Below are 19,459 nucleotides of genomic sequence, written 5' to 3'. Positions count from 1 at the left end.
CCCACGGACTTAACTCATCTCAACACCAGCTCACAACTCCCCATGGTGTAAGTCAAATGGCAGAAATGAAATAAAGCACCTCATATCTCCTCTGGTGTTAACAGGAAAAGGCTAAACTTCTTGACCTTGTTTCTTCCTTGGTAAAATGAAGATAATATGTCAAGAGGCGACAAGCTCATTTAAGGCAGGAACCATGTTGTCCTGTTCACTGCTGAATCCCAGGCACCGGGAAGGCTGAGTTTAACGAGTGAATGAATGAACTGTAGTTCCCCCAGATTTACCATGTGGGACAGTGAGGATTAGCAGCTAAGAGCATAGACTCGAGAGGGGAGGGTACTGCTCAAGTGATGGGGTGCATGCTTAGCACACATAAGGTCCTGGGTTCAGCCCCCAACATCTCCTCTAAAATAGACCAATAACCCTAATTACCTCCCCACCCCTCACCAGAATTACCTTATCGTCTCCCCGCCACCAAAAAAAAAAAAAAAAAAAAAGAGAAGTGGCCGAGAGCGTAGACTCAAGCTGGAAAACCTGTGCTGCTTTCTCACTGTCGACCTTGTAAATGTCATTTAGCCTCTGTGTTTATCAAGTTCCTCATCCATAAAATGGGGATAATTGTAGTACCCACCTTGTAGAGTTGCTATGGGGATTAATGAATCTGTGTCAATGTTAGAACAGCCCTGCCTAATATTAAGTACTATGCATCTGTCAGCTCTCTTCATAATTACTGACAGATGTTATTATCGACCAAAGAAGCATTAGTTCTTTGAAAGGGAAATGCATGTTAGACCATTCCATTTATCATTTTCTGTAATTCAGGCTTTTCCCTCTGAAATACCATTTTCTGTCTGTGCACTAGAAAGCCACAGGACTTTCCAAATTTCATCTGTCTGGGTTCTTGTCATGATGGCAATACTGCAGTGCTGACATATTTTAGGGACTCCGTCTGAGATGACAGCAACCCCTCAAATTCAGAAGCGCTTCTCTAACTGATAACATCTCGCCTGAAATGAAGTTTTTAAAATGTAACAGCTTCAGACGCTTAATGATGCCATAAATGCAAGGATGTTTTATCTAAGCTCTTTAAATAGATCCTGTCATTGAAATAAATGAAATACTATGTTATAGTGCTGTATGACTTTGTTATCTTTGCTATCCATTTATCTGACTCTCAAAGACCAAAGAAAGCAAAGACTGAGATTGAACATTACTACTCTGCAGTACACGTATTTGTGGATGAAGACAATACTGAAATGCACTGTTTAAGACATTAAAATGGACACTAAAAAGCTGCTTGATGCACATGGATGAACACAACAGGGAGCTGGGTGCAGGGAGCAGACACTGAGCTACCTGGATCAGAGACCCAGCATAGCAGTCCAGCCCAGCAGTCCACATGTTTCATATTATGTCCCAGCAAAATTAGCAGTGAGAGTCTGAAATGAACTTTGGGGACACTTGCAAACAGCTGTCATGTTTACTAATGTGGGACACCAGGATTCTACAGTGTTTAGTGGGCATCTGCACATAAGAAGTTCTTTTCCACTAAAGCCTCTTGTAATTGCTGGTCCCACATCCAGGCTGAAGAATAATCTCATGTGGTGTTTGGGAGGAGGTAAGTGGAGTCAGGACCCATGTTAAGGCTGGGTGGGTAATAATCTGCTTCTAGTACAGGAGAAAGGAAAGTAGGTCAGTTGGGAAGGAGAATGACTAGATTTAAATTTTGTTTCTTGAGTAAGCTAAAAATATAACATCATGTCAAGTTCTTTGTTGTTTATATTCCATGTGCTGTCACCTAATAACTACTGAATTGTGAGGACAATAAGCCTGGGTTTTAGAATTGACCCTGCCCCTAACCTGCCAGAGTCCAGGTTCCTCTGGGTGTCCAAGGAGGGGGCTGGACCATCAGGTGAACCTCCACTGCAGTAGTTTGGGCACTTGGGTGGCCCAGTTTTTTTGCTGTGGAAGACTGGCCTGGTTGTAGGACATTAAGCATCTGCAAGGCTCTCACCAGGTACCCACGGTGGTCTTAGGACTGTAACATCCAAGCGTTCCTTTCCACCCACATTTGCAAGTGACCCTCAAGGGGTCAATATTAAACCTGGGTGAGAATTATGAAAAATTATATGGTACCTCAATCCCTGCTGGCAACTGAGGGCCCCTTATTTACAAATGACAACGAAGTGTTACCACCACATTTTATCAACAGAACATGTGAACACGTGGTGACAGTGATGCTCAGCTGTCTGCTTCTGCTTCCCAGTGCAACTTCAGCCTCTGTCAGAGGACCTCAGCTACCCCAGTGAACAGGGCCTTCTGTACAGGGAATGGGCTCCTCCTCGAAGCATAGACAAGAAGCAGCCCTTAGATCTCATCAGGTGAGCTGTTGTGGAGAGCACTCCAGTGGGAAGCACTTAGACTTGTCCTCATGGCATGTGAGTGTGACAGTCCTCCAAGAGTGTTAGCAACCAGGAAGCTCACAGGAGCTCTGAGCTTTGTTGCCTCAAGTTTTTACTGCAGGCTTTATTACAAAGCCATGATTTATTGGGTCACTACCGACATGGCTAACCCAAACCCTAACTGTAAGTCAAACCTTTCCTTAGCCCTAACCGTTGAGCCCCTTCCTCTACTGGTGGTCACTCACTTGTCACAAAGCTCAAAGCCCCACGCTTCTAATCACATGGTTGCTGTCTCTGGCTGGCCAGTCCCCATCCTGAGTCATCTTATGAACACAAGCCATCCAAGGTTCCACCATGAATAGCAAAGACACTCCTATCTTGGGAAATTTCAAGGCTTTAGTGGTTGCCGTCCAGGAACTGGGAACAAAGACCTACCAAATTCTTCATTAAACAGGAGTAAATGTTAGATTTCGCTTAAATTATAAAATAAGAGAGAAATTTTCACTGCTTTGCTGTATCTGCTGTTCGACACCATTTCTCTGCACCACGTGACTGTAATGTCGCACTCAGCATGTGTCTTCTCAGAGCACCAGTGCCGGCTGCTCCCCGGGAGCTTATGCTGTTTGGGCAAGGCTGCTGGGGGGAGGGAGGCCAAGGACAACCGAGCAAACAAAAATAACCGGGCGAATAAGGAAACAATGTCAGATTGAAATGAAGGAAATAACAGTGTCAAGATGGGAGACTGGGGGTAAATGGGTCAAGAAAGCTATCTTTGAGTAGGTTACATATGAGCTGAGATGGCGATAAGGAGGCTGGACTTTGAGGATCTGGGAAAAGTCACCCCAGGTATAGAGGCAGCTTGTCCATTGGCCCCGAGGCACAAATGTGCTCAGCAGGTTTGAGGAGATACTGGAGCCAGAGCTGGTGAGAGTGATGAGACGCGATGTTTAGAAGGGCATCAGGAGCACGGAAAGGAGTGTAGACTCTAAGTGCAGTGAGAAGCAGTCATGATAGTTTAAGCACTAAATTAATTTTCTCTCACATTTTGCAAAGATAATGTGGAGAATGAATTGCAGGGACCCAGGAAGCAGGGAGACCGGGTCGGAGGCTCTTGGAGTGGGCCAGATGAGAGATGGTGGGAGCCAGGGAGGAATGTGTTTGGGGAGTGGAGCTGACAGGATGCAATTATGGGCTGGCTGTGGACGGTGAGGAGAAGAGGAAGGTCAAGGTAGCCCCAGGTCGTCCTGGAGCCAGGTGCCTGTTCTTTCTAATCTCAGTGCCCCATGCTGGTGCCCACCTACTTGGGCAAACCTCTTAACCTTCATAGTGAGGGTTTTAAAACGCTGAAGTGTTTTTGTTTGTTTCACACTTTATGGAAAGATTCAAACATGTAAAGAAGTACAAAATAATTCCCTGATTGTCACAAAAATACACTTTTAAGTAGTTTTGTGGTTGAAATCAAGATCCAGACTAGGTTCAGACATTGCAGCTAGCATATCTCTCAAATGGGTTCTAATCTATAATTTTCCTGTGTCTCATTTTCCTTGAAATTGCTGAGGGGTTTCTTTATTTCCTGTTTGGCTGATTTCATTCTCCCCTGTGGTGTTAGACTTGTTTCTCCATCGTATGTATTTGCTTTAGCTAAGTGATTTGATCCTCCCCTAAAAGCTTGATCTGACTGAGGTTCAACTTTGTGCAAGAATACTTGTTATGTGAAGTTTTGTACTTCTGTCATAAGGTACATAATGTCCAGTTGACTCTCTTTTTTGTGATGACAGCAGCAAATAATTATTGTCACCCGGGATTATTATTTCATAACGGATTTTATTTCATGTGGTCATACTCCAATTTCCTCCCTCAGTTATCAGCAGGATCACAGTTATGAAGAGGCACTGTCTCATTAACCCACGTTATCCTGTAGAACACAGCTTTAAAAGAGGATATTTTGTAAATATGTAAATATTTAAAGTTGATACATTTTTCTTTTCTTTTTAATTTTTTTTCTAATGGAGTTACTGAAGATTGAATCTAGGACCTTATGCATGCTGAGCACACACTCTGCCACTGAGTGTACCCCATCACCCTTGAGATTCATATTTATATGATATTTTCTTTCTGTTATTTTTGTTTTATGTTATACATAATTTGAAGGCAGGGCAATGGGTTTGATGGCTCTTTAATCATTCTTTATGGGCTTTTGGGGTTTGTGTGTGTGTTTGTGTTTGTAAAGAAAGCAATTTTCCCACTATTTGAAGTATGTTTTGCTAAGGAAATTATGTTGATCTTTTCCCTGCTCCTGGTCCATGTATTCCCTTGTTGCTTCCCACTAGTGGCCCCTTGAGCTCTGTGACAAGACTAGCATGTCGTTAATCCAGGTTGAAGGAGATCTGAAGAGATTTATTCAAGGAGATGAAATTTGTAGACAATGTATTGGAAAGTATTGAGAAAGTTATTCATTAAGAGGTCTGGGGTTGAATTGTTAAGTGCACAGAAATATAAGCTATGAACCACCAAGACAGTTATTAACTCCAGGAAAAACAAAGTAGGGAAGAAAAAAGTAAGTCTAGCAGACAACTTGCTACAGCTGTGAACAGTCTTTACAGAGTCCTAATAATGGAAAGCAAGGATACCGAGCTGATGAAAATTATAATGTAATTGTATCAAAAGGTTGGAAGAATGAAGGTTTGGGTGTGCAGATGAGATGGGGTTTGAAAGAGAGCTTAATCTTCATTTTCCAAAATAGAAAGTTAAATAGGTGATACATAAAGCTGAAAAACTCAGTAGGCTGTGATACAAGGATATTAGTCAGAGAAAGGGAGTAATTATTCCAAGAGTAAGCAGTTGGAGCTGAACGCGGTTGCTTCTGGCCAGGAAATGGGGCGGTTGTTGGGAACTGCTCCTTTTTACAATCGGTGTTCGAGAACTGTTTGACTCTTTATTGAATGTATGGTATAAGTTTGATAAAAAGAAATCAAAGCTGAATTTTAAAAAATTGATGTTAAGAATTGGGGTGTTTTTGACAGAGAGAGATAACAATCAGACAAAACTGCTTTTGAAGGGATTCTCATTATTTCTAGCCTTTCAGCAAGGACTAGGGGGCAGACATCTGTTTAAGGTTCAAAAATTCTTTCTGACCTTCTTGCCGACATGTAAACTTTGGAAGTAATGAACTCCCCATCACTGTAAATATCCAGGCAGAGGCTGCCTGACCAGCTCTGTAACTGTAGCAGGGTGTGTTTACCATTGGCCAGTTGGAGCAGGCAACTTCTAACATTCTTTCAGTTTTGAATTTGGCATTTTCAGGACGGATAGTTGATAAAAATATATTACAAATAGCTTAAAAAGAAAGAGTCCAAGACATCTCAAACCCATTGCCAGGGTTTTCTCTGCCAGACACCATCCTGAGCTTGCCATCCCGTGAGCCAAGCCACAAAGCCCAGTCACATGAGAATGAACACACTTTGTCCCTCCTATCTGATTTGGCATCGGGCTCAGCCCTTTTCCCCATGGAATGGTCCACGCCCAGGTCTCTGACAATGGAGCTGGTCTCACAGCAGCCCTGTGAGCGCTGGTCCAGCCCAAGGGGGTTCCTGCGTGAAGTTTCCAAGGACTCCAGGATGTTCTCAGAGATGAGTCCCCCCTAGGCTAAGCCCACGGAGCTCATCTCAGCTCCAGACTGAGCTGGAAGCCTCAGAGAGAACTCAGAGCTGAGGAAATCCACAGGTTTTACCCAGCACTGCCGAGTCAGCAGTGAGCCAGTTGAAGGAAGTATCAGCAACAGCAAGACTCACCTGAGCAGCCGTCTCATTGTTCCGCCTCATCTCTAAACCCTCTGTGTCTGCCTGTCTGTGTCTGTCTCCCTTTCAGGATCAGACTGGCACCGCTTCATGCCCTGCCTCCTTTCTTCTAATCTTGCCTCCCTGGTCTGTTCCATCTACTCCAGATTAACTGAGAAACATTGAAGAGTTTTTAAAACCTGTGAACAACAGACGTGCTAGATACAAAGAATACAGGGCAGTGCCTTCCTCAGTCCCATCCCTCCTGCCCTCTCCAATTCCCACAATGGGTTTTATAAATATTTTGTCTGAGAGACATTGCACTCCCAGTTATTAACATTATCAGCCATTTCCTTATTATCTGTGGTTTACGATGCATTTGCTCCAGGGACGTTCCCGAGATAAGGCAGGAGCAGGTGACTGAGCCAGTTGTTGATGTCCACTTGTGTCAAGCCTGTTAAGAATGATCTTTGGGGGGATTTGTTGAATGTGCCAGACTGTCCAGTGAGTGGTGATGACCCCCTGCATCTGCTCCGGAGTCGGCCTCGTCCCCTCCTTTGCTCTGTTCTCATTTATCTCTCTTCAGCAGGTGAACCAGTGATCTGTACTTCTATGATACGTAAAATACTTCTTATTTCAAGGTAGAATTTTGGGGCTGCTATGAAAACGCCTATGTTTAAAGTGTGAATTGAATCAGAGGTTTAAACTTAAAGCCCCCTTGATTTAGAATCAGAAATTAATATGATGGAGGGAGGGTATAGCTCAGTGATAGAGTGCATGTCTAGCATGCGTGAGGTCCTGGGTTCAATCCCCAATGCCTCCATTTAAAAAACAAATAAATAAACCTAATTATGCCCCCCAAAAAAGAAAAAAGAAATTAACATGAGGATGAAGCTACAGAGTGATTATGTGTGTCTTCTGAAACTATCTTCTGTTTTTCTGCAGGAAATTCTACAGAGAGAAGGTCGGAATCTACTTTGCTTGGCTGGGCTAGTACACTCAGATGCTCCTCCTGGCAGCAGTCGTGGGGGTGACTTGCTTTCTGTATGGATATTTTAATCAAAATAACTGTGCCTGGAGGTAACTTCTCTTTATTCCTTGTTACCGTGCTTACTTAACTTCGAATGACATTCTCCAGAAGCATCCATGTTGCTGCAAATGGCCCTATATTGTCAGTTTTTATGGCCGAGTAGTATTCCATTGTATAAATATACCACTTCTTTAGCCAGTCATCCATTGATGGACATTTAGGCTGTCTCCATATCTTGGCTATTGTAAATAGTGCTGCTATGGGCACTGTGGTTCAGGTGTCATCCTGAAGTCGTGTTCCTTCAGTATATATGCCCAGGAGCAGGATTCCTGAGTCATATGGCAAGTCTATTCCTAGTCTTTTGAGGAAACTCAATACTGTTTTCCACAGTGGCTGCACCAAACTGCATTCCCACCAGAAGTGTAGGAGGTTCCCCTTTCTCCACAGCCTCTCTAGCATTTGTCATTTGTGGATTTTTGAATGATGGCCATTCTGACTGGTGTGAGGTGATACCTCATTGTAGTTTTGATTTGCATTTCTCTGATAATTAGTGATACTGAGCATTTCTTCATGTGCCCATAGATCATTTGTATGTCTTCCTTGGAGAATTGCTTGTTTAGGTCTTCTGCCTATTTTTGGGTTGGTTTATTTGATTGTTTCTTATTAAGTAATATGAGCTGCATATATATTCTGGAGATCAAACCTTTGTCAGTTTCATTTGCAAAAATGTTCTCCCATTCTGTAGGTTGTCTTTTTGTTTCTCTTATGGTGTCCTTTGCTGTGCAGAAGCTTGTAAGTTTCATTAGGTCCCATTTGTTTATTCATTCTTCTATTTCTATTGCTTGGGTAGACTGCCCTAGGGGAACATTTCTGAGATGTATGTCAGATACTTTGCCTGTATTTTCTTCTAGGAGGTTTATTGTATCTTGTCTTATGTTTATCTTGCTGAAGAGACTGTCTTAATTCCATTGTATATTTTTGCCTCCTTTGTCGAAGATTAGTTGACCAAAATTTTGTGGGTTCATTTCTGGGCTCTCTAATCTGTTCCATTGGTCTACATGTCTGTTTCTGTACCAATACCATGCTGTCTTGATGACTGTAACTCTACAGCATTGTCTGAAGTCTGGGAGAGTTATTCCTCCAGGCTCTTTTTTTTTTTCTTCAGTAATGCACTGGAAATTCTATGTCTTTGATGGTTCCATATAAATTTTATTGTGATTTGTTCTAGTTCTATGAAATATGTCCGGGGTAATTTGATAGGGATTGCATTCAATCTGTAGATTGCCTTGGGCAGTGTGATCATTTTAACAGTATTGATTCTTGCAATCCAAGAGCATAGGATACCTTTCCATTTTTTAAAGTCTTCTTTAATTTCCTTTACCAATGGTTTATGATTTTCTGTGTATAATTCTTTCACATCTGTGTTTAGATTTATTCCTAGATATTTTATTACTTTGGGTGCTATTTTAAAGGGGATTGTTTCTTTACTTTCTTTTTCTGTTGATTCATCATTATTGTAAAGAATTGCAACTGATATTTGAACATTAATCTTGTAACCCGCTACATGGCTAAATTCCTCAAATAGCTTTAGTAGTTTCTGTGTGGACCTTTTAGGGTTTTCTATATATAGTATCGTGTCATCTGCATATAGTGACACTTTTACCTCTTCTTTTCCAATTTAGACCCCTTTTACTTCTCTTACTTGCCTGATTGCTGTGGCCAGGACTTCCAAGTCTATGTTGAATAGGAGTGGTGATAGTGGGCATCCTTGTCTTGTCCCACATTTTAGTGGGAAGATTTTGAATTTTTCACCATCAAGTGCTATGCTGGCTGTAGGCTTGTCATATATAGCTTTTATGATATTGAGATATGTTCCCTCAATACCCACTTTGGTGAGAATTTTTATCATAAATGGGTGTTGAATTTTATCAAAAGCTTTTCTGCATCTATTGAGATGATCATGTTGTTTTTGTCCTTTCTCTTGTTGTTGTGAAGTATTACATTGATTTGCATATGTTGAATCACCCTTGTGTCCCTGAGGTGAACCCCATTTGAGCATGATGTGTAATCTTTTTTATGTGCTGTTGGATTCTATTTGCTAGTATTTCGGTAAGGACTTTTTGCATCTGTGTTCATTAGTGATATTGGTCTGTAATTCTCTTTTTTGGTGGTGTCTTTGCCTGGTTTTGTTATCAGGGTGATGTTGGCTTCATAGAATGAGTTTGGGAATATTCCTTCTTTTCAATCGTCTGGAAGAGTTTGAGAAGGACTGGTATGAGTTCTTCTTTGTATGTGTGGTAGAATTCCCCGGTGAAGCTGTCCAGTCCTGTGCTTTTATTTTTAGGGAGGGTTTTTATTGTTAATTCGATTTCATTCCTAGTGATCGGTTTGTTCAAGTGGTCAGTTTCTTCATGATACAGTCTTGGTGGACTGTATGTTTCCAGAAACTTGTCCATCTCCTCTAGGTTATCCTTTTTCTTCCATGTAGTTTTTCATGATATTCTCATATGATATTTTGTATTTCCATGTTATTTGTTGTAATTTCTCCATTTTCCTTTCTTATTTTGCAAATTTGTGCTCTCTCTTTTTTCTTCTTTGTGAGTTTGGCCTGAGGTTTGTTGATTTTATTTACTCTTTAAAAAAACTAGCTTTTAGTATGATTGATTATTTTCTTTATTTTTTAATCTCTTTTATTTATTTCCTCCCTGATCTTTATTATTTCCTTCCTTCTGCTGACTTTTGGGTGTTTTTGCTCTTCTATATCTAGTTCTTTTTGCTGGTGGGTTAGATTGTTTATTTGATATTGTTCTTCTATTTTGAGGAAGGCCTGTATTGCCCTAAACTTTCCTCTTAGCACTGCTTTTGCTGCATCCCATAGGTTTTGTGTGGTTGTGTTTTCATTTTCATTTGTCTCAAGGTATTCTTTAATTTCAACTTTGATTTCATCATTGACCCATTGGTTTTTTAATAGCATGTTGTTTAATCTCTATGCTTTCCTTTATTTCTCCTTTGTTTCTCTGTAGTTGATTTCTAGTTTCAATGGCATTGTGGTCAATAAAGATGCTTGAGATAATTTCTATCTTCGTAAAATTGTTGAGGCTTCTTTTGTGACCAAGTACATGATCAATCCTAGAAAATGTTCCATGTGCACTTGAAAATAATGTATATCTTATTTTGGGTGGTTGCAATGCTCTGAAAATATCCACTAAATCTAATTTTTCTCTTGTATCATTTAATTTCTCTGTTGCCTTATTTATTTTCTGTCTGGAAGATCTGTCTATTGATGTTAATGTGGTGTTAAAATTTCTGACATTGTGTTCCCATCAATTTCCCTCTTTATCTCTGTTGGTAGTTGTTTTATGTACTTAGGTGCTCATGTTGGGTGCATATATATTAATGATTGTAATATCCTCATCTTGTATTCTCCTTTAATCGTTATAAAATGTCTTTATTTATCTTTCTCTATGGCCTTTGTTTTAAAATCTATTTTGTCTGAAATCAGTACTGCTGCACCTGCTTTTTTGGCATTTCCATTTTCATGGAATATCCTTTTCCGTCCATTCACTCTCAATCTATATGTGTCCTTCTCCCTAAAGTGTGTCCCTTGTATGCAGTTTATTGAAGGTTCTTGCTTTATTATTCAGTCTGCCACTCTGTCTTTTGACTGGAGCATTTAGTCCATTAACATTTACAGTAATTAATGATAGATGAGTGTTTATTGTTATTTTGAACTTATTTTTGCAGTTGATTTGGTATTTCTTCTTTGTTCCTTTCTTCTTACTTTTGTGGTATGGTAATTTTCCTTTGTATTATCTTGGATTGTATTTAGTTTTTGTGACTCACTTGTAAGTTTTTGGCTTGTAGTTACACTTTTTTGTAAGTCTGTTAACCAATTACTCTAACTGTGTGTACTTAACAGATAGTAATGTAATCTCAAACCTATCCTACTGAGAACAAAAAATTTAAAAAAATAGAAGAAAGAAAAAATACTCTACATTTTCTTGCTTCCCTCTCCCACTCAATGATTTAGATGTCTTCTTTTACAATTTCATGTTTATTCTATTTGTAATTTATGGTAGTTATCACCTTTCCAGTTATGAGTTCTCATTTCTGTAGCATCCTGCTTGTTTTCTATTTAGAGTAGACCTTTCAATATTTCTTTTAGCATGAGTTTAGTGTTGCTAAATTCTTTTAGTTTTTGCTTCTCTGTGAAAATCTATATCTCTCATTCTATCCTAAAGGATAGCCTTGCTGCAGAAAGTATCCTAGGCTGCATCTGTTTTTCCATTCAGGACTTTGAATGTATCTTGCCACTCCCTTCTGGCCTGTAGTGTTTCTGTAGAGAAATCATCTGAGAGCCTTCTCTTGTAACTCAATCTTTGTTTTCCTCTTGCTGCCTTTAGAATCATTACTTTATCCTTCAGTCTGGCCATCTTGATTATGATATATCTTGGTGTGGGTCTCTTTAGGCCCTTCCTGTTTGGGAACCTCTGAGCCCCCTGTGCTTGGGTGTCTGATTCCTTCTTTAGGTTTGGGAAGTTTTCAGTCATGATTTCTTTAAATACCTTTTCCATCCACTTTGTTCTTTCTTCCCCTTCTGGAACTCCTATTATGCATAGATTGGCATCCTTTATATTATACCATAGGTTCCTTATATTGTTTTCATGGTTTTTTATTTGTTTATTTCTCAGCTGTTCTGATTGGGTGCTTTCTGTTGTCCTGTCTTCTAGGTCACTTATTAGTTCCTCTGCATTATCTAGCCTGATTTGTACAGCCTTTAGGTCAGATCTCATTTCAGCCAATGAATTTACCAATTCTACTTGACTCTTCTTTATAGTTTCTATTTTGTTTTGACATATTTTATGTCTCTAAACACTTTCTCTTAGTTCCTTCAATAATTTGATCACTTCTTTTTTGAAATCTTGATCTCGTAGGTCATCAATGTCTATTTCATTGATGGTTCTTTCAGGGGATTTCTCTTGCTCTTTTAATTGGGAATACTTCCTCTGCTTTTTCATACTGCTCATATCGCTCTGGCACTATGGTTTAAGGAGTATCAGTTATCTATTGTGGTCCTTAAAGGAGTTTATTTATTTATCTATCTAAAGCCTATGTGGAAATAAAACTTAAAAATGAGAGAGAGAATTTTAAAAGAATGGAGGAAAAGAAGATTTGAAAACACTGTATAATCAATAATAGAAGAACAAGTTGAAGCAGAATAACAATCGAATTGAGATGTCTTTAAAAAACCTTAATAAAAAGAAGAAAAAAATCAAAACACAATATTTGAAACCTGTGAATAATCAATAACAGATCAAAACCAAGAGAATTAAAAATGAAATGAGAACTGTAAACATATAGAGCTGTTTAAAAAGTAAAGATTAAAAAGGTAGTAGAAAAAAAGGATATAAAATATTTAAAAAACAAAGATGTGTTCTCCTAGAGACTGTGCACTCTTAATGGTTTTATTGAGAGGTCTCTGTGTCTTTGCCCTGTTTCACTAACTCAGCTTGCTCTGTTGGCCCCCTTGTCTGTGCTACTCACAGTGTCCGTCGGCAAGAAGATTGCGCCCCTCCATCACTGGGTCAGGTGCTGCTCTCCTTCACAGTGGGCAGGTGGGTCACTCCCCCTCTGGATGCCGCAGTCAGTGCTGTGCCAGTTTCTCCATAGGTGGGCTCAGCTTCAAGAATAACAGCTTTATGGAGATATAATTCAAATACCATAAAATGCAGCCTTTGAAAGTGTGCGTTAGGGTTTTAAGTACATTTCAGGGCTTTGTAGCCATCACCCCCAAAAGGAACCAGTACCCTTTAGTAAGTCACTCCCTAACCTTCCTTTCCCTTAGCCCCCAGCAGCCACCACTCTACTTTCTGCCTCTACGGATTTGCCTGTTCTGGGCATTTCATATAAGCAGAACCATACAGTATGCTGCCTTTTTTGATTGTCATCTTTCATTTAGTGTGACGTTGTCAAGGCTCATCCATGGTGTAGCATATATCAGTACCCAAATTCCTTTTTGTGTTCAAATAATATGCCATTGTTTAAATATACCACATTGCTTATCCATCCATCAGTTGATGATGAATAATTCTGCTGTGAATGCTCATGGACAAGTTTTTGTGTGAACACAGATTATCAGTTCTCTTGAGGATATATCAAAAAATGGAATTGCTGGGATGTATTCTACTTTTAACATTTTGAGGAATTGCTAAAGTAGTTTTTAAAGTGACTGCACCATTTTATATTTCCAGTAGTAATGTATGAGGAGTCAAGTTTCTCCACATCCTCATCAACACTTTTTATTACTAGGTTTATAGATACATATTCATATATCATATATCATATATATTTGTCATCCTAGTTGGTATGAAGTGGCATGTCATTGTGCTTTTGATTTCTGTTTCCCTAATGCCTACTGATGTTGAACATCTTTTTATGTGCTTATTTCCCATTCGTATGTCTTCTTTGGAGAAACATCTACTCAAATTTTTTGCCCATTTTAATTGTATTTGTCTTTGTATTGTCACATTTTAAGTCATCTTTGTCTATTCTGGAAAAAAAGCCCCTTTTATTGGAAAATATTGGAAATAATTTCATCCATCCTGTGGATTGTCTTCTTACTTTCTTGATGAAGTCCTTTGAAGCACAGAAGTTTTTAATTTTACTGAAGTCCAGTTTACTTGATTTTTTTTCTTTTGTTGTTTGTGCTTTTGGTGTCATACATTAGAAGTATTTGTAATCCAAAGTCCTGAAGATTTTCTCATTGTTCATTTTCTAAAAGTTTTATAGTTTCAGGTCTTTGATTTATTTTGAGTTAATTTCCATAAATGGTGTTAAGATAAAAGTTCAGTTTTCTTTCTTTCCAGGTGTATGTTCAGGAGTCCCAGCATCATTTTTGTAAAGATTATTTTTTCCCCATAGGATTGTCATGGCACCTTTGTCAAAATTTAACTGGCTATGTGTAAGAGTTTGTTTGTAAGGACTCTCAGTTCTTTTCTGTCAATCTATTTGTCTGTCCTTTATGCAAGTACCACACTGTATGGATTACAGTTTTGTTAGTGACTTTTGAATTTGGAAACATCAAAACTTTGTTTTTTTTCAAGATTGTTTTGACTATTCTGGGTAACTTACATTTCCATATTAGTTTTAGGGTCAGCTTGTTCATTTCTGCCAAAAAGCAGGAGTTGCATTGCATCTGTAGGTCATTTTGAGGACAATGGCCATCCTAACAATAATAAGGCTTCTGATCCATGAACAGAGAAGAGCTTTCCATTTATTTTAGGTCATTTTTAACTTCTATCAGTAGTATTTTAGTTTTCTATATGCAAGTTTCAGACATTTTTCTCAGTATTCCACATATTTTTCTTAATATTTCTAAGTATTTTATTCTTTTTGATGCTATTGTAAATGAAAACGTTTCCTTCATTTTATTTTTAGATTATTTACTGCTGTAGTATGGAAATATAATTACTTTTTTATGTATTGATTTGTGTCATAATTTTGGCCAGACTGGGTTATTAATTCTAATAGGATATTTTTTTCTTTTCTCTCTGTTTTTTTCTTTGTGGATTCCTTGTGATTTCAATATGTAATATCATGTCATCTGGAATCGAAACAGTTTTCTTTCTTTCTTTCTAATCTAGAAGATTTATTTTCTTTGTCTGGTTGCTTTGACTAGAACCTCTAGTACAATGTTGATTTTGGGAGGAAATAACTCAGTCTTTCAACATTATGTATGATCTTTGCTCCAGGTTTTTCATAGATGTTCTCTGTCAAGTTTAGGAAATTCTCTTCTATTCCTAGTTTTTATCTATTATTCTATTAATATGGTGTATTTCATGAATTGAATTTTGTTTGTTGAACTGCCTTCGCATACCTGGATACATCCCACTTAATTGTGGTCTATTTTGTATGTTACTGGATTGGATTTGCTTGTATTCTGTTGAGGATTTTTGCTTTTATATTCATAAGAGATAGTCTTTAGTTTTCTTGTGATGCCTTTGTCTGGTTTTGGTAAAAGTGTGATACTAGTCTCATTGAATGAATTGGGAAGTGTTCCCACCTATTTATTTTTAGACGAGTTTGTGAAGCATTGTTTTCTTTTTTTGTTTGTTTTTGTTTTTGTTTTTTCTTTAAGTAGTTGATGGAATTCACCAGCAAAGCCATACGGGCCTAGCATTTCCTTGTGGGAATGTTTTGGATTACTATTTCAGTCGCTACTTACTGTAGGATTATTTGAGTTTTCTATTTCTCCTTGAATTAGCTTCAGTCATTTATGTCCTTCTAGGAATTTATCCATTTCATCTAGATTGTCTCATTTATTGGCTATATAATTATTCATGGTATTCCCTTATATTCCTTGTGTTTTTTTAAAGGCAGTAGTGACATCCTTCCTTTTATTTCTCATTTTATTAATTTGAATCTTCTCTTTTTTTTCAGTACTAGTTAAACATTTGTCAATTTTGCTGATCTTTTCAAAGAACCAACATTTCTTTTTGTTGATTATTCCCTGTTGTTCATCTATTCTCTATTCCATTTATTTCTGCCTTTAGTATTTTGATTAGAATGTTTAATTCATTTACATAAATGTAATTTCTTATCAGGTTAAACTTACATCTGCTATCTGCTTTCTATATGTCTTTTTTTCCCCATTCCTCTATTACTACACTTTTTTTGTAAAAAGTAGGCATTTTCAAGTGTGCCATTTTAATTTGTTTTTTTTTTATCTTTTTCTTCTCCTCCTCCTCTTCCTCCTCGTCCTTCTCCTCCATTGCCCTGGAGATTATAATTAACATCTTGTTTTAAAGCAATCTAGTTCACTTGAATGCCAACTTAATTTCAATTGTACACAAAAACCTTGCTTTGTTATCTATCTTTTCCCTCCCCCTCCTCATGCTGTCACTGTCATATAAATACACCTTTATGCATTTATAAGCACATCTACACAGTTTCATAAGTATTGTTTTTCGCAGTTGTCCTTTACATCAAATAGAACAAAACATTTACATGTAATACTCTATTTGTAATGTTTTATTTTTTTACTCATGTAGTAGTGCTCTTTATTTTTCAGGTGAGTGTCCTTTCATTTACACCTGCTGGACTATCCTTAGTATTTCTTGTAGGGCAGGCCTGCTAGCAATGGATTCTTTCAGATTTTGTTTTTGTAGGAGTGTCTTAATTTCTCCTTTAATTTTTTTTAAGAATCGTTTTGCTGGCTATAAAATACTTGATGACAGTCTTTTCCTTTTATCACTTTGACGATACCATCCAAATGCCTTCTGGTCTCCATTGTTTTTGATGAGAAATCAACTGTCTTACTGAGGAGCCTTTGTATATGTTGAGCCACTTTTCTCTTTCTGCTGTCAAAATCCTTTGTTCTTGTCTTTTGACACACTGAGTCTGATGTGCCTATTTTAGATGTCTCTACGTTTATACCACGTGGAGTTTGTTGAGCTGCTGGGATGTAAAAATTAATGTTTTCATCAAGATCGGGAAGTTTTCAGCCATTATTTCTTTATATATTCTTTCTACCCCTTTTTTCCTCTCCTTCCTTCTGGCGCTCCTATTATGTGTACATTGGTATTGTTGATGGTGTCCCACCGATCTCTGACACAGTGTTCTTTTTTTTATTCCTTTTTCTTTCTGTTCCACAGAATGGATAATCTCAGTAGTTTTAAGTTAACTGACTTTTCTTGAAAAAGTTCATATCTACAAAGAAACCTCTTATTCAAGTTTTCATTTTAGTCAGTATATTTGTATCTCTAGAAATTCTAGTTGGTATTTAATATAAATTTTATCTATTGATATTCTCTATACAATGAGATGTTCACATAATTTAATTATTTAGGCTTGGTTTCTGTTAGCTTTTTGAACATATGTGTAATTGTTTATTTATGTCTTTGTCTAGTAAGTTCAGTATCTGGGCTCCCTCAGGGAGTTTGTATTGACTACATTTTCCCCTCTGTTATGGCCAAATTTTCTGTTTCTTTGTACATCTTCTAATTTTCTGTTGAAAACTGGACATATAAAATATTACAATGTGGCAGATCTGAAAGCCAGATTTTCCTCATCTCCAGGGTTTATCGTTGCTTCCATTGTCATTGCTGCTGCATCAATTTATTTAGTTACTTTCCTGAACAAATTCTGTAAAGTCTGTATTCTTTATCATGCATGGCCATGAGATCAGTGTGTGTGCAGAAAGCCTAGTTGTCATCACTGTAATAATGATTGGACAGTGATTTCTTTCAATGCCTGGAGCTAATCGTTTGAGCTGTTGCCAGGTGGCTGCGTGTCTGCGTGCTGAGGGATGCCCTCAGCACCGGCAGGCAGTCTGCAACTCTTCCATAGCCTTTAGTTATTGCTTATGCAGAAACTCAAGTTGAGCCAGAGTTGAAGGCTTAAGACTTTTTCAGATCTTTCCTTGCCATGTGCCACACATGTGTACGGCCTTCTACAATTCTCAGAATTTTTTGGAGCTTTTTAACCCTACCTTCACCCCCAGAACGTCTCATTACCCAATATTGCCTTCTAAGTTTCCTAGTCAGCATCTAGTTAGCCTCTATTGGTACCACTGCCTCAGGCAGTTTTAATATTAAATACTCACTGCTGATTGCTTTCCACAAACACTCTGGGGACAGGCTGTTTGCACAAGGATGAGTTTGAGATAGGGCAAATAGTGACAGCTCTCTGGGGGCGGATTTTTTGGGTAACTTCAAATCACTTCTGCCCCTACTTTGATTGTGAGACTGTTGCTTTTAAAGGCCACCATTTAGGTGAGGATACGGGGATGGGGGTAGATCAAGTTACAATGCCACAAAACTCACTATCTTTATAGAGATTTAGGTGTTTTTTTTTCTCAAATAAACACTCCCCGAGTTGGTGGAAGCCTTGGTTTAATTTCCAGAGTTCTGCAGAGGTTAATTTTGACAAATTTTGCCATTGTCATTGTTTCATCGAGGAGTAAGTTTTCCAAGACTTTTACTTAGATATTCTAGAAGTGTATCCCATTTGCATTTGTTTTTAACTGAGTTACTTGCAAGACTAACTAATTCTACAGCTCCAGCCCCATTCACATAAGAGTCCATCTGCATGGCTTCTCCTACAGGGAACAGAGTGCAACCTGTTGTCTGTTTGTTGTTTTCCTTATTAAAGTGTAGGGGTTTTTAAAAATATGCTCATGAATAGCCCTTTGTCATTTTCACATGTTACAAAACTTCCACTAAGCTGTGGCTATTATTTTCCCTCTCTTTTCATTGCTTTAATGAAGTTCTCACTTTTAAGGATTTTCAGTACAGCAGTATGTGGATGCTGATCACACAGGTGGGACATTTAACTACTGTCTAAACCTCAGTCTTTGCTCTGATTCACTTTCTAGAACATCTGAACACATCTACTTAACCCCGTATACCAATGGATGCTGACCAGCCCTAATTAAAAAAAATGCTTTTTAAGTAAAGCAAAAAATAATAACTTTGACACTGGAAAAGACAATCTCAAATTTCCTAGCTGATCTTGCTTTCTGTGATCATTAGCTACATCATGTTTATAGTGCCGACAGGCATATTGAGCTACTGATTTTATTTCATCGGACTATAGAATGCAGAACACATTTCAGGCCCACTTATAGCACCATATGTGTATCTTTAAGGATATGTACATATGATGATGTCTTTATTATAAGCACCTAATTTTATTTTAAGTACCAACTGCTCTGAACCTCATTAAGGAAACCTTGGACCTGCAGAACTGAAATTTTTCATACCACCATCATCCCTTAGCATCTCTTTTGCACTTAGATATTCTGTGGCAGAATATTTTTCTGCTCCCAAGAAATGATCAATGTTGAAAGGGAAAAAAAAAAACCCTCCTCTAATAAATATAGTCCAAATCACACACTTATCTAAACAATGGCCAACATTTTAGTCCACACCAATCCATCTACTCATACTTACTGAGAGTCCTCAACACAGACAATCCACCACTGATGACAGGGTCCTCAGCACACGTTCTATCCCCTCCCCATTCCTTGTTGATTCTGACCTACTTTTGTCCAATGCGTCCTGCCAGTCTCTTTGCTGCCTGACTGTAGTTTTTAATTTTTACCTTTGAGTTCCAGGCTGTGCCTAGTGATTTCTAGAGGAACACCAGACACCTGGCTCATCAGGAGGGGAGGGAAGGATTTCAGGAAGCTGTTACCCTAGCTCACTTGCAGATCAGTGAGTGGCTGTTGTGAGCATTCCTTCTAGATCTCTGCC

At 38.3% G+C, this 19,459-nt stretch overlaps 1 long non-coding RNA gene across 1 annotated transcript in view; it reads left to right on the top strand.

Moving 5' to 3' along the window:
- Window positions 1-19,459, top strand: part of LOC116279565 (uncharacterized) — a 48,604-nt gene that overhangs the window by 21,734 nt on the left and 7,411 nt on the right. The window contains exon 3 of the long non-coding RNA XR_012077794.1: window positions 7,121-7,255. This is a non-coding gene — a long non-coding RNA (uncharacterized lncRNA). The remainder of the gene's footprint in view (window positions 1-7,120; window positions 7,256-19,459) is intronic.

Source organism: Vicugna pacos, chromosome 11 (genome assembly GCF_048564905.1).
Source record: "Vicugna pacos chromosome 11, VicPac4, whole genome shotgun sequence".
NCBI lineage: Eukaryota > Metazoa > Chordata > Mammalia > Artiodactyla > Camelidae > Vicugna > Vicugna pacos.
Note: the sequence above shows the minus strand (reverse complement) of the source record. Positions and strands in the feature narration are given on the sequence as shown.